This window comes from Salmo salar, chromosome 22 (assembly GCF_965601325.2).
Source record: "Salmo salar chromosome 22, fSalSal1, whole genome shotgun sequence".
NCBI classification, from domain to species: Eukaryota; Metazoa; Chordata; class Actinopteri; order Salmoniformes; family Salmonidae; genus Salmo; species Salmo salar.
Window position 1 is genome coordinate 48,987,998 of NC_138312.1, and position 12,194 is coordinate 49,000,191.

The window sequence follows — 12,194 nt, forward strand, 5'->3', positions numbered from 1 at the left end:
TATGATGCAGGAGAGGATGTAGATATTATAGAGCTACACCCTAACAGAGACTGTTTAGGTGTGTGTGCGTGTGTCTGTCTGTGTGCACCCGTGCGGCCCTCCTCCCCTCCCCTCCCCTGTCCTCTTCGGCTCCCAAACTTCTTGTGATTTGACTCGCATAGAAACCTTTCAAGTTATATTGTGACCCACAAATAGGCAAAGCCATGTTTCAAGCGAGCCACGACTAGCCCTGGCTTTAGCCACAAGCATCACTGGGTTCCGATATGCCATTTGTTGTTCTAGATTTGACCTTTCTTTGTTTATAGTGTCCCAGCGCGAACGACCCACGTGGAGTTCCAGGTCTCCGACAGCCTCTGGAACTGCCAGTCTGCGGCCAACAAGGCAGAGTTCATCTTAGCCTATGCTACCCTCCAGTCCCTTGACTTCTTGGCGCTGACGGAAACATGGATTACCACAGAAAACACTGCTACTCCTCCTGCTCTTTCCTCGTCTGACCACGTGTTCTCGCATACCCCGAGAGCATCTGGTCAGCGGGGTGGTGGCACTGGAATCCTCATCTCTCCCAAGTGGACATTCTCTCTTTCTCCCCTGACCCATCTGTCTATCTCCTCCTTTGAATTCCATGCTGTCACAGTCACTAGCCCATTCAAGCTTAACATCCTTATCATTTATCGCCCTCCAGGTTCCCTTGGAGAGTTCATCAATGAGCTTGACGCCTTGATAAGTTCCTTTCCTGAGGATGGCTCACTCCTCACAATTCTGGGTGACTTTAACCTCCCTACATCTACCTTTGACTCATTTCTCTCTGCCTCCTTCTTTCCACTCCTCTCCTCTTTTGACCTCACCCTCTCACCGTCCCCCTCTACTCACAAGGCAGGCAATACGCTTGGCCTCATCTTTACTAGATGCTGTTCTTCTACTAATCTCACTGCAACTCCCCTCCAAGTCTCCGACCACTACCTTGTATCCTTTTCCCTCTCGCTCTCCTCCAAGACTTCTCACTCTGCCCCTACTCAGATGGTATTGCGCCGTCGCAACCTTCGCTCTCTCTCTCGTGCTACTCTCTCCTCTTCCATCCTATCATCTCTTCCCTCTGCTCAATCCTTCTCCAACCACTCTCCTGATTCTGCCTCCTCAACCCTCCTCTCCTCCCTTTCTGCGTCCTTTGACTCTCTATGTCCCCTATCCTCCCAGCCGGCTCGGTCCTCCCCTCCTGCTCCGTGGCTTGACGACTCATTGCGAGCTCACAGAACAGGGCTCCGGGCAGCCGAGCGGAAATGGAGGAAAACTAGCCTCCCTGCGGACCTGGCATCTTTTCACTCCCTCCTCTCTACATTTTCTTCCTATTTCTGCTGCTAAAGCCACTTTCTACCACTCTAAATTCCAAGCATCTGCCTCTAACCCTAGGAAGCTCTTTGCCACCTTCTCCTCCCTCCTGAATCCTCCTCCCCCTCCTCCCTCTCTGCGGATGACTTGAAGGTTGACGACATCCGATCCTCGTTTGTTAAGTCAAACGACACCGCTGGTCCTGCTCACATTGCCCTACCCTATGCTTTGACCTCTTTCTCCCCTCTCTCTCCAGATGAAATCTTGCGACTTGTGACGGCCGGCCGCCCAACAACCTGCCCGCTTGAACCTATCCCCTCCTCTCTTCTCCAGACCATTTCCGGAGACCTTCTCCCTTACCTCACCTCGCTCATCAACTCATCCTTGACCGCTGGCTACGTCCCTTCCGTCTTCAAGAGAGCGAGAGTTGCACCCCTTCTCAAAAAACCTACACTCGATCCCTCCGATGTCAACAACTACAGACCAGCATCCCTTCTTTCTTTTCTCTCCAAAACACTTGAGCATGCCGTCCTTGGCCAGCTCTCTTGCTATCTCTCTCAGAATGACCTTCTTGATCCAAATCAGTCAGGTTTCAAGACTGGTCATTCAACTGAGACTGCTCTTCTCTGTGTCACGGAGGCTCTCCGCACTGCTAAAGCTAACTCTCTCTCATCTGCTCTCATCCTTCTAGACCTATCTGCTGCCTTTGATACTGTGAAACATCAGATCCTCCTCTCCACCCTCTCCGAGTTGGGCATCTCAGGCGCGGCTCACTCTTGGATTGCGTCCTACCTGACAGGTCGCTCCTACCAGGTGGCGTGGCAGAATCCGTCTCCGCACCACGTGCTCCCACCACTGGTGTCCCCCAGGGCTCAGTTCTAGGCCCTCTCCTGTTCTCGCTATACACCAAGTCACTTGGCTCTGTCATATCCTCACATGGTCTCTCCTATCATTGCTACGCAGACGACACACAATTAATCTTCTCCTTTCCCCCTTCTGATAACCAGGTGGCAAATCACATCTCTGCATGTCTGGCAGACATATCAGTGTGGATGACGGATCACCACCTCAAGCTGAACCTCGGCAAGAGAGCTGCTCTTCCTCCCGGGGAAGGACTGCCCGTTCCATGATTTCGCCATCACGGTTGACAACTCCATTGTGTCCTCCTCCCAGAGTGCTAAGAGCCTTGGCGTGACCCTGGACAACACCCTGTCATTCTCCGCTAACATCAAGGCGGTGACCCGATCCTGTAGGTTCATGCTCTACAACATTCGCAGAGTACGACCCTGCCTTACTCAGGAAGCGGCGCAGGTCCTAATCCAGGCACTTGTCATCTCCCTTCTGGATTACTGCAACTCGCTGTTGGCGGCGCTCCCTGCCTGTGCCATTAAACCCCTACAACTCATCCAGAATGCCGCAGCCCGTCTGGTGTTCAACCTTCCCAAGTTCTCTCACGTCACCCCGCTCCTCCGCACACTCCACTGGCTTCCAGTTGAAGCTCGCATCTGCTACAAGACCATGGTGCTTGCCTACGGAGCTGTGAGGGGAACGGCACCTCCCTACCTTCAGGCTCTGATCAGTCCCTACACCCAAAGAAGGGCACTGCGTTCATCCACCTCTGGCCTGCTCGCCTCCCTACCTCTGCGGAAGCACAGTTCCCGCTCAGCCCAGTTAAAACTGTTCGCTGCTCTGGCACCCCAATGGTGGAACAAGCTCCCTCACGACGCCAGGACAGCGGAGTCAATCACCACCTTCCGGAGACACCTGAAACCCTACCTCTTTAAGGAATACCTGGGATAGGATAAAGTAATCCCTCCCACCCCCCCAAAAAAAATCTAGATGTACTATTGTAAAGTGGTTGTTCCACTGGATATCATAAGGTGAATGCACCAATTTGTAAGTCGCTCTGGATAAGAGCGTCTGTTAAATGACGTAAATGTAATGTAAATGTCCTAGATTTAATCATTGAAGTTGGCGGTCTGCGGAGGCAACTGTTGGTTGTGCCCGCCTGGTGCCCACTGTCTTCCATAGATTTCCACTGAAAGGGATGGTGCCACTCTAGGCAGCTGTGTAAACATCCTGTTCTGAGGAAAATAGGAGAAGAGGCCTCTTGTCTTTCTCTCTCTCTCTCTCTCTCTCTCTCTCTCTCTCTCTCACTCACTCACTCACTCACTCACTCACTCACTCACTCACTCACTCACTCACTCACTCACTCACTCACTCACTCACTCACTCACTCACTCACTCACTCTCACACTCTCTCTCACTCACTCTCTCTCTCTCTCTCACACTCTCTCTCTCTCACTCACTCACTCACTCACTCACTCTATTTCAATTTAAGGGGCTTTATTGGCATGGGAAACATATGTTTACATTGCCATAGCAAGTGAAATAGATAACAAAAGGGGAAAAAAATTCATAAAAATAACAGTAAACATTACACTCACAAAAGTTCCAAAATAATTAAGACATTTCAAATGTCATTATGTCTATATACTGTTATGTAATGATGTGCAAATAGTTAAATTACAAAAGGGAAAATAAATAAACATAAATATAGGTTGCATTTATATAGGTTGCAGTTTGTTCTTCACTGGTTGCCCTTTACTTGTGGCAACAGGTCACAAATCTTGCAGCAGTGATGGCACACTGTGGTATTTCACCCAATAGATATGGGAGTTTATCAAAATTGGATTTGTTTTCTAATTCTTTGTGGGTCTGTAATCTGAGAGAAATATGTGTCTCTAATATGGTTATACATTTGGCAGGAGGTTAGGAAGTGCAGCTCAGTTTCCACCTCATTTTGTGGGCACTGTGCACATAGCCTGTCTTCTCTTGAGAGTTAGGTCTGCTTTTGGCGGCCTTTCTCAATAGCAAGGCCAAATAGCATTCTAGTTTGCTCTGTGTTTTTTCCAATGTGTCAAGTAATTATCTTTTTGTTTTCTCATGATTTGGTTGGGTCTAATTGTGTTGCTGTCCTGGGGCTCTGTGGTGTCTGTTTGTGTTTGTGAACAGAGCCCCAGGACCAGCTTGTTTAGGGGGCTCTTCTCCAGGTTAATTTCTCTGTAGGTGATGGCTTTGTTATGGAAGGTTTGGGAATCGCTTCCTTTTAGGTGGTTGTAGAATTGAACGTCTCTTTTCTGGATTTTGATCATTAGCGGGTATCGGCCTAATTCTGCTCTGCCTGCATTATTTGATGTTGTACACAGAGGATATTTTTGCAGAATTCTGCATGCAGAGTCTCAATTTGTCCCATTCTGAGAATTGTTGATTGTATTTCTGGTCCTGGACCTTTTTTGGACACCAGTATTTTTATCTTACTGAGATTTACTGTCAGGGCCCAGGTCTGACAGAATCTGTGCAGAAGATCTAGGTGCTGCTGTAGGCCCTCCTTGGTTGGGGACAGAAGCACCAGATCATCAGCAAACAGTAGACATTTGACTTCAGATTCTAGTAGGGTGAGGCCGGGTACTGCAGACTATTCTAGTGCCCTCGCCAATTCGTTGATATATACAGTACTGGTCAAAAGTGTGGACACACCTACTCATTCAAGGGTTTTTCTTTGTTTTGACTATTTTCTCCATTGTAGAATAATAGTGAAGACATCAAAACTATGAAATAACACATATGGAATCATGTAGTAACCCATAAATTCTTAAACAAATCACAATATACGCGCGCGCGTTCCTCTTGTCGCATTTCTTGAGGATTTAATCGACTGAGTGCAAGTTTAATACACAAGTTACAACGGTCAGGGTTAGTCGGCACAAGTTACAACGGTCAGGGTTAGTCGGCACAAGTTACAACGGTCAGGGTTAGTCGGCACAAGTTACAACGGTCAGGGTTAGTCGGCACAAGTTACAACGGTTCAGTAAAATCAGTCAGGGTTAGGTTAGGGGAATATTAACCCAACACCAAAAGGTTACTCAGTCAGGTTTAGGGTTAGTCAGTCAGGTTTAGGGTTAGTCAGTCAGGTTTAGGGTTAGTCAGTCAGGTTTAGGGTTAGTCAGTCAGGTTTAGGGTTAGTCATTCAGGGTTAGGGTTAGTCAGTCAGGGTTAGGGTTAGTCAGGTTTAGGGTCAGTCAGGTTCAGGGTTAGCGTTAGTCAGGGTTAGCGTTAGTCAGGGTTAGCGTTAGTCAGGGTTAGCGTTAGTCAGGGTTAGAGTCAGTCAGTTGGAGTTAGTCAGTCAGGGTTATGGTTGGTCGGTTATGGTTAGTCGGTTAGAGTTAGTCAGTTAGGGTTAGAGATAGGACACAAAACTACAGAAAGGGGAAATTACTACCGGCTTCCTCTCTTTAAGGATACAACTTGTGTGTGTATACACACACACACACACACACTTTGTTGTTCGAGAGCTATAGCACTCCTGCAAAGGAAGCAGTACAGCATCAAATCCTTGGTTTGTGATCTTGTATTTGTCACACACACACACATTCAGACACACACACACACACACACACACACACACACACACACACACTCACATATAATGGTGTTCTCCTCCACTAACACACACACACTCCGAAACATAATGTTGTGTGACTTGGCATCAGCTAAAGTGTCTAACGCACCGTGCATTTAAAAGAGTTTCAAGTTCCTTGGTGTCCACATCACCAATAAACTATCATGGTCCAAACACACCAAGACAGTTGTGAAGAGGGTACAACAACACCTTTTCCCTCGCAGGAGACTTAAAATATTTGGCATGGGTCCCCAGATCCTCACAAAGTTCTACAGCTGCACCATCGAGAGCTGGTATGGCAGCTGCTCAGCATCCGACCGTATGGTGCTGCAGAGGATAGTGCGTACGGCCCAGTACATCACTGGGGCCAAGCTTCCTGCCATCCAGGACCTTTATACAGTGCCTTGCAAAGTATTCATCCCCCTTGGTGTTTTTCCTATTTGTTGCATTACAACCTGTAATTTAAATGGATTTTTGGGGATTTCATGTAATGGACATACACAAGATATTCCAAATTGGTGAAGTGAAATGAAAAAATAACTTGTTTCAAAAATGTACAAAATAAATAGAAAATATATATTCACCCCCTTTGCTATGAAGCCCCTAAATAAGATCTGGTGCAACCAATTACCTTCAGAAGTCACATAATTAGTTAAAGTCCACCTGTGTGCAATCTAAGTGTCACATGATCTCAGTATATATACATCTGTTCTGAAAGGCCCCAGAGTCTGCAACACCACCAAGCAAGCGGCACCATGAAGACCAAGGAGCTCTCCAAACAGGTCAGGGACAAAATTGTGGAGAAGTACAGATCAGGGTTGAGTAATAAAAAAATATCAGTAACTTTGAACATCCCACGGAGCACTATTAAATTCATTATAAGAAAATGGAAAGAATATGGCAACACAACAAACCTGCCAAGAGAGGGCCTCCTACCAAAACTCTGGGGGGTGTATAGTTATGCATGCTCAAGTTTTCTGTTTTTTTGTCTTATTTCTTGTTTGTTTCACAATAAAAACATTTTAGCATCTTCAAAGTGGAAGGCATATTGTGTAAATCAAATGATTCAAACCCACCAAAAATCTATTTTAATTACAGGTTGTAAGGCAACAAAATAGAAAAAATGCCAAGGGGGGTGAATACTTTCACAAGCCACTGTACTAGCCGGTGTCAGAGGAAGGCTGAAAAAAATGTTGAAGACTCCAGTCACTCAAGTCATGGACTGTTCTCTCTGCTACCGCACGGCAAGCGGTACCGGAGCACCAAGTCTAGGTCCAAAAGGCTCCTTAACAGCTTCTACCCCCAAGCCATAAGACTGCTGAACAATTAATGAAATGGCCACCCGGACTATTTACATTGGTTCCCGCCTCCCCTCTGTTTTTACACTGCTGCTACTCACTGTTTATTATCTATGCATAGTCACTTCACCCCTACCTACATGTACAAATTACCTCCACTAACCTGTACCCCCTGTATATAGCCTCATTATTGTTATTTTATTGTGTTACTTTTTATTTTATTTTTTACTTTAGTTTATTTAGTAAATATTTTCGGATCTCTATTTCTTGAACTGCATTGTTGGTTAAGGGCTTGTAAGTAAGCATTTCATGGTATGGTCTACATCTGTTGTATTTGGCAGATGACACATACGATTTGATTATATATTTTGGTACTCCTCTTCTGTGGTATTATAGTAACGATAACATGACCAAAAACAACTGTAGGGCAGAAAGGCTTGTGAGGAGAGGAGAGGAGAGGAGAGGAGAGGAGAGGAGTGGAGTGGAGTGGAGTGTGCATCACACAGAGTAATGATCAATCTGAAAAAGACACGTCTTGCTTCCAGACAAACTAAACATCTTCTTTACCCGCTTTGAGCATAATACAGTGCCACCGACGCGGCCCACTAACCGAGGACTGCAGGCCCCCCTCTCCTTCTCCGTGGCCGACGTGAGTAAGACATTTAAACGTGTTAACCCTCGCAAGGCTGCTAGCACAGACGGCATCCCTAGCTGCGTCCTCTGAGCATGCGCAGACCAGCTGGCGGACATATTCAATCGCTCCCAATCTCAGTCTGCTGTCCCCACATGCTTCAAGAGGGCCACCATTGTTCCTGTACCCAAGTAGGCAAAGGTAACTGAACTAAATGACTATCGCCCCGTAGCACTCACTTCTGTCATTATGAAGTGCTTTGAGAGACTAGTCAAGGATCACATCACCTCCACCTTACCTGCCACCCTAGACCCACTCCAATTTGCTTACCGCTCCAATAGGTCCACAGACGATGCAATCGCCATAACACTGCACACTGCCCTAACCCACCTGGACAAGAGGAATACCTATGTAAGAATGCTGTTCATTGACTACAGCTCAGTATTCAACACCATAGTACCCTCCAAGTTCATCATTAAGCTTGAGGCCCTGGGTCTCAACCCCGCCCTGTGCAATTGGGTCCTGGACCTCCTGACGGGCCGCACCCAGGTGGGGAAGGTAGGAAACAACATCTCCACTTTGCTGATCCTCAACACTGGGGCCCCACAAGGGTGCGTTCTCAGCCCTCTCCTGTACTCCCTGTTCACCCATGACTGCGTGACCATGCACGCCTGCAACTCAATCAAGTTTGCAAACGACACAACAGTAGTAGGCTTGATCCCCAACAACAACGAGACAGCCTATAGGGAGGAGGTGAGGGCACTTGGAGTGTAGTGTCAGGAAAACAACCTCACACTCAATGTCAACAAAACAAAGGAGATGATTGTGGACTTCAGAGGGCGCACCCCCCTATCCACATCGACAGGACAGCAATAGACAAGGTGGAAAGTTTAAAGTTCCTCGGCGTACAGATCACAGACAAACTGAAATGGTCCACCCACACAGACAGCGTGGTGAAGAAGGCGCAACAGCACCTCTTCAACCTCAGGAGGCTGAAGAAATTTGGCTTGTCACCTAAAATCCTCACGAACTTTTACAGATGCACAATTGAGAACATCCTGTCGGGCTGTATCACCACCTGGTACGGCAACTGCACCACCCACAACTGCAGGGCTCTCCAGAGGGTGGTGCGGTCTGCAAAACGCATCACCGGAGGTAAACTACCTGCCCTCCAGGACACCTACAGCACCCGTTGTCACAGGAAGGCCAAAAAGATCATCAAGGATAACAACCACCCGAGCCACTGCCTGTTCACCCCGCTATCATCCAGAAGGCGAGGTCAGTACAGGTGCATCAAAGCTGGGACCGAGAGACTGAAAAACAGCTTCTATCTCAAGGCCATCAGACTGTTAAACAGCCATCACTAACACAGAGAGGCTGCTGCCTACAGTACATACAGACTTGAAATCCTTGGCCACTTTAATAAATAGATCACTTGTCACTTTAATAATGCCACTTTAATAATGTTTACATATCTTGCATTACTCACCCCATATTTATATACTGTCTTTTATACCATCTATTGCATCGTGCCTATGCCGCTCGGCCATCGCTCTTCCGTATATTTATATGTATATAGTCTTATTCCACCCTTTAGATTTGCGTGTATTAGGTAGTTGTTGTGGAATTGTTAGATTACTTGTTAGATATTACTGCACTATCGGAACTAGAAGCACAAGCATTTCGCTACACTCGCAATAACATCTGCTAACCATGTGTATGTGACCAATACAATTTGGTTTGATTTGAGCTGAGACAAGGCTACAAATGTTGTTTAAAAGCTTCACAGCATGCTATCTTTCTTCTCTCTTTCTCTCTCCCCCCATTGTTCTCTGTTCCTGTCAATATCTTTTCCATTCTCCCTACATCTCTCTGTTTCTCTCTCTCCAGATCTCTTTTACTTCATGTCCTATGACTATGTATTTATCTCCAATATTTTTTTTGCTTTATTAAATGTTTCTGTTAAATTGTTTTGGCTGTGAAATGCAGTGTTACCCTACTAATGTGATACACAGTTATTTGATCATACAAGTTGGATGATTATTTGATCAGTTTGCCTGTCTATTACAGTCCTCTCCTCTTTCTTTCCCTCTCATCTTTGCTTTCTTCATAACATTTCTGTTTAGTCTCTCTCTCCCATGTCCTCTCTCCTATTCTCTCTGACTCTTTCAATATTTTTTCCTTCTTCTTTTCCTCTCCCTCTTCGTTTATCTCCCCTCTCTCTTCATCTACTCTCTATCTTTCTCTCTCTCTCTCTCTCTCTCTCTCTCTCTCTCTCTCTCTCGTGTTAACACTATATCTCTGCCCACTCCCTCTCCCCCTCTTATCCACTCTGCCTCTTATTATCTTTCCCTCCCTCCCTCCCTCCCTCCCTCCCTCCCTCCCTCCCTCCATCTATCAGCGTCTCTTCCTCTCCCTTCCTCCCTCTATCAGTATCTCACCCCAAGGGAGGGAATAGGGCATCAGTAACCAGAGCCCTTTGACTCCGCAGTTGTGCCCATGGGGGTGTGTGTGTGCTGGCACATTGGATTTGTATGTGTGTGAGAGAGAGAAAGGAAGTGAGGGAAAGAGAGGGAGGGAAAATATTACTGTGTCGTATGCCTGCACAGCGGCAGCGTGTGTTACTGTTAGAGAGCGAGAGAGGCACTGTATAATGTTCTCTCTCTCTACAGAGAAGGCTCTTCTGTGACAGAGAGAGAGATAAGAGGGAACTGAAGCAGCTTGCTGAAAGGTAAAACGCGCTCCATGGTTCAGTCATGATATTGAGGAAATAGAGTAGTCTGGAGTTTATAATGGGCACTGAATGGAAAGATTATACTGTTTGAATCTTCCCATCTTGTGTACTGTGTTTGTGTACTGTGTTTGTGTACTGTGTTTGCACTATGATTTGTTGAAACCTTATCTATTATAGTTTTTCAAGTGGCAGACGTGACTAGAAGAGAGTATTGACTATTGAGAGTATTGAGGAGTACTGTGTACAGAGTATTAAGTAGTACTGTGTATAGAGTTTTGAGTAGTACTGTGTACAGAGTATTGAGTACTGTGTATATAGAGTACTGCGGTACAGCAAATCTGAGAAGTATGGTAAGAGCTAGGTAGTTGAAAGCGGTGGAAGCGTACTTCGAACGCGTGTCTGTTGTGTGTGTCTAGACGATTCTGTTTGAGAGGACACAGAAGCAACAGAGTGTTCGGGAAATGGCCAGCTGTCCTAACAATATCTGTGGACCTACCGCTTCTGGTCATCTGAGCTATACAGATTGTCATGATATATGCACTTTGTCAGTTGTTCAGAGAAAGCACTGGTCTGTTGACATGAATTGAGGTAGAGATTAGAGTCATATGTTACACTCATGTATTAGTGTATGGATGGTTTAAAATATAAAAGGGTAACAAGGTCACCTGTTTTTATGGAGTTCATCCCATTTTTTTATACTTTATTAATTTGTGGACTAAGAATTTGTATTGCACTGTGCAATGACCTGCTTACAATACATTTAATGTATAATTTAAGCCAAATAACTACAGATAGTAGCAGGGTGTCTTGATAGGGTGAAATTCTCTCATGTGGAATACCTTGGGCAACATAGCAAAGACACGTAGAGGATTTGATGTTCTAGTAACCAGATAGAAGCAAGACATGCTATCCCTTCATAGCAAGCTCTAGGTATATCAGGAGATTGCTTGCAAGTCAGAAATAGTTCTCTCAGTTTACATAGAGCTCGCTACTGTAGTGCTAGAGCTCATTAGCAAAGGAGGTGAAGTGGATTGTCCGTTAGAAAGGACATGCAGCCTTTGAACTAAATGCAAAAGCAGTGGACTGAGCAAATGTTACGGTGTTGAGCTTATTGGTCATCTCCGTTACCATTCCAGCTGAAACCTCTGCATGTACTGTAATGTACAGTGCATTCGGAAAGTATTCAGACCCCTTCCCTTTTTCCACATTTTGTTACGTTACAGCCTTATTGTAAAATTTAATAAATCGTTTTTTTCCTCATCAATCTACACACAATACACCATAATGACAAAGTGAAAACAGGTTTTTAGAAAATGTTGAAAATGTATAAAAAAGAAAAACAGAAATACCTTATTTACATAAGTATTCATGATTTGGAAAGGCACACACCTGTCCATGTAAGGTCTCAGAGTTGACAGTGCATGTCAGTGCAAAAACCAAGCCATGAGGTCGATGGAATTGTCCATAGAGCTCCGAGACAGGATTGTGTCGAGGAACAGATCTGGGGAAGGGTACCAAAACATTTCTGCAGCATTGAAGGTCCCCAAGAACACAGTGCCCTCCATCATTCTTAAATGGAAAAAGTTTGGAACCACCAAGACTGGCCGCCCAGGCAAACTGAGCAATCGGGGGAGAAGGGCCTTGGTCAGGGACGCTATGGTCACTCTGACAGAGCATTTTTCACATTTTGTTACATTGCAGCCTTGTTCTAAAATGGGTTGAATTGTTTTTTGCTCAGTCTGA

At 45.7% G+C, this 12,194-nt stretch overlaps 1 protein-coding gene across 2 annotated transcripts in view; it reads left to right on the top strand.

Annotated features, from left to right (window-relative positions):
* Positions 1-10,161: 10,161 nt before the first annotated feature.
* Positions 10,162-12,194, top strand: part of LOC106583608 (tensin-2) — a 47,358-nt gene continuing 45,325 nt past the window's right edge. For both annotated transcript variants that reach the window (XM_014167989.3, XM_045705423.2), the window contains exon 1: positions 10,162-10,448. The gene's annotated coding sequence lies outside the window, so the exon portion shown is untranslated. The remainder of the gene's footprint in view (positions 10,449-12,194) is intronic.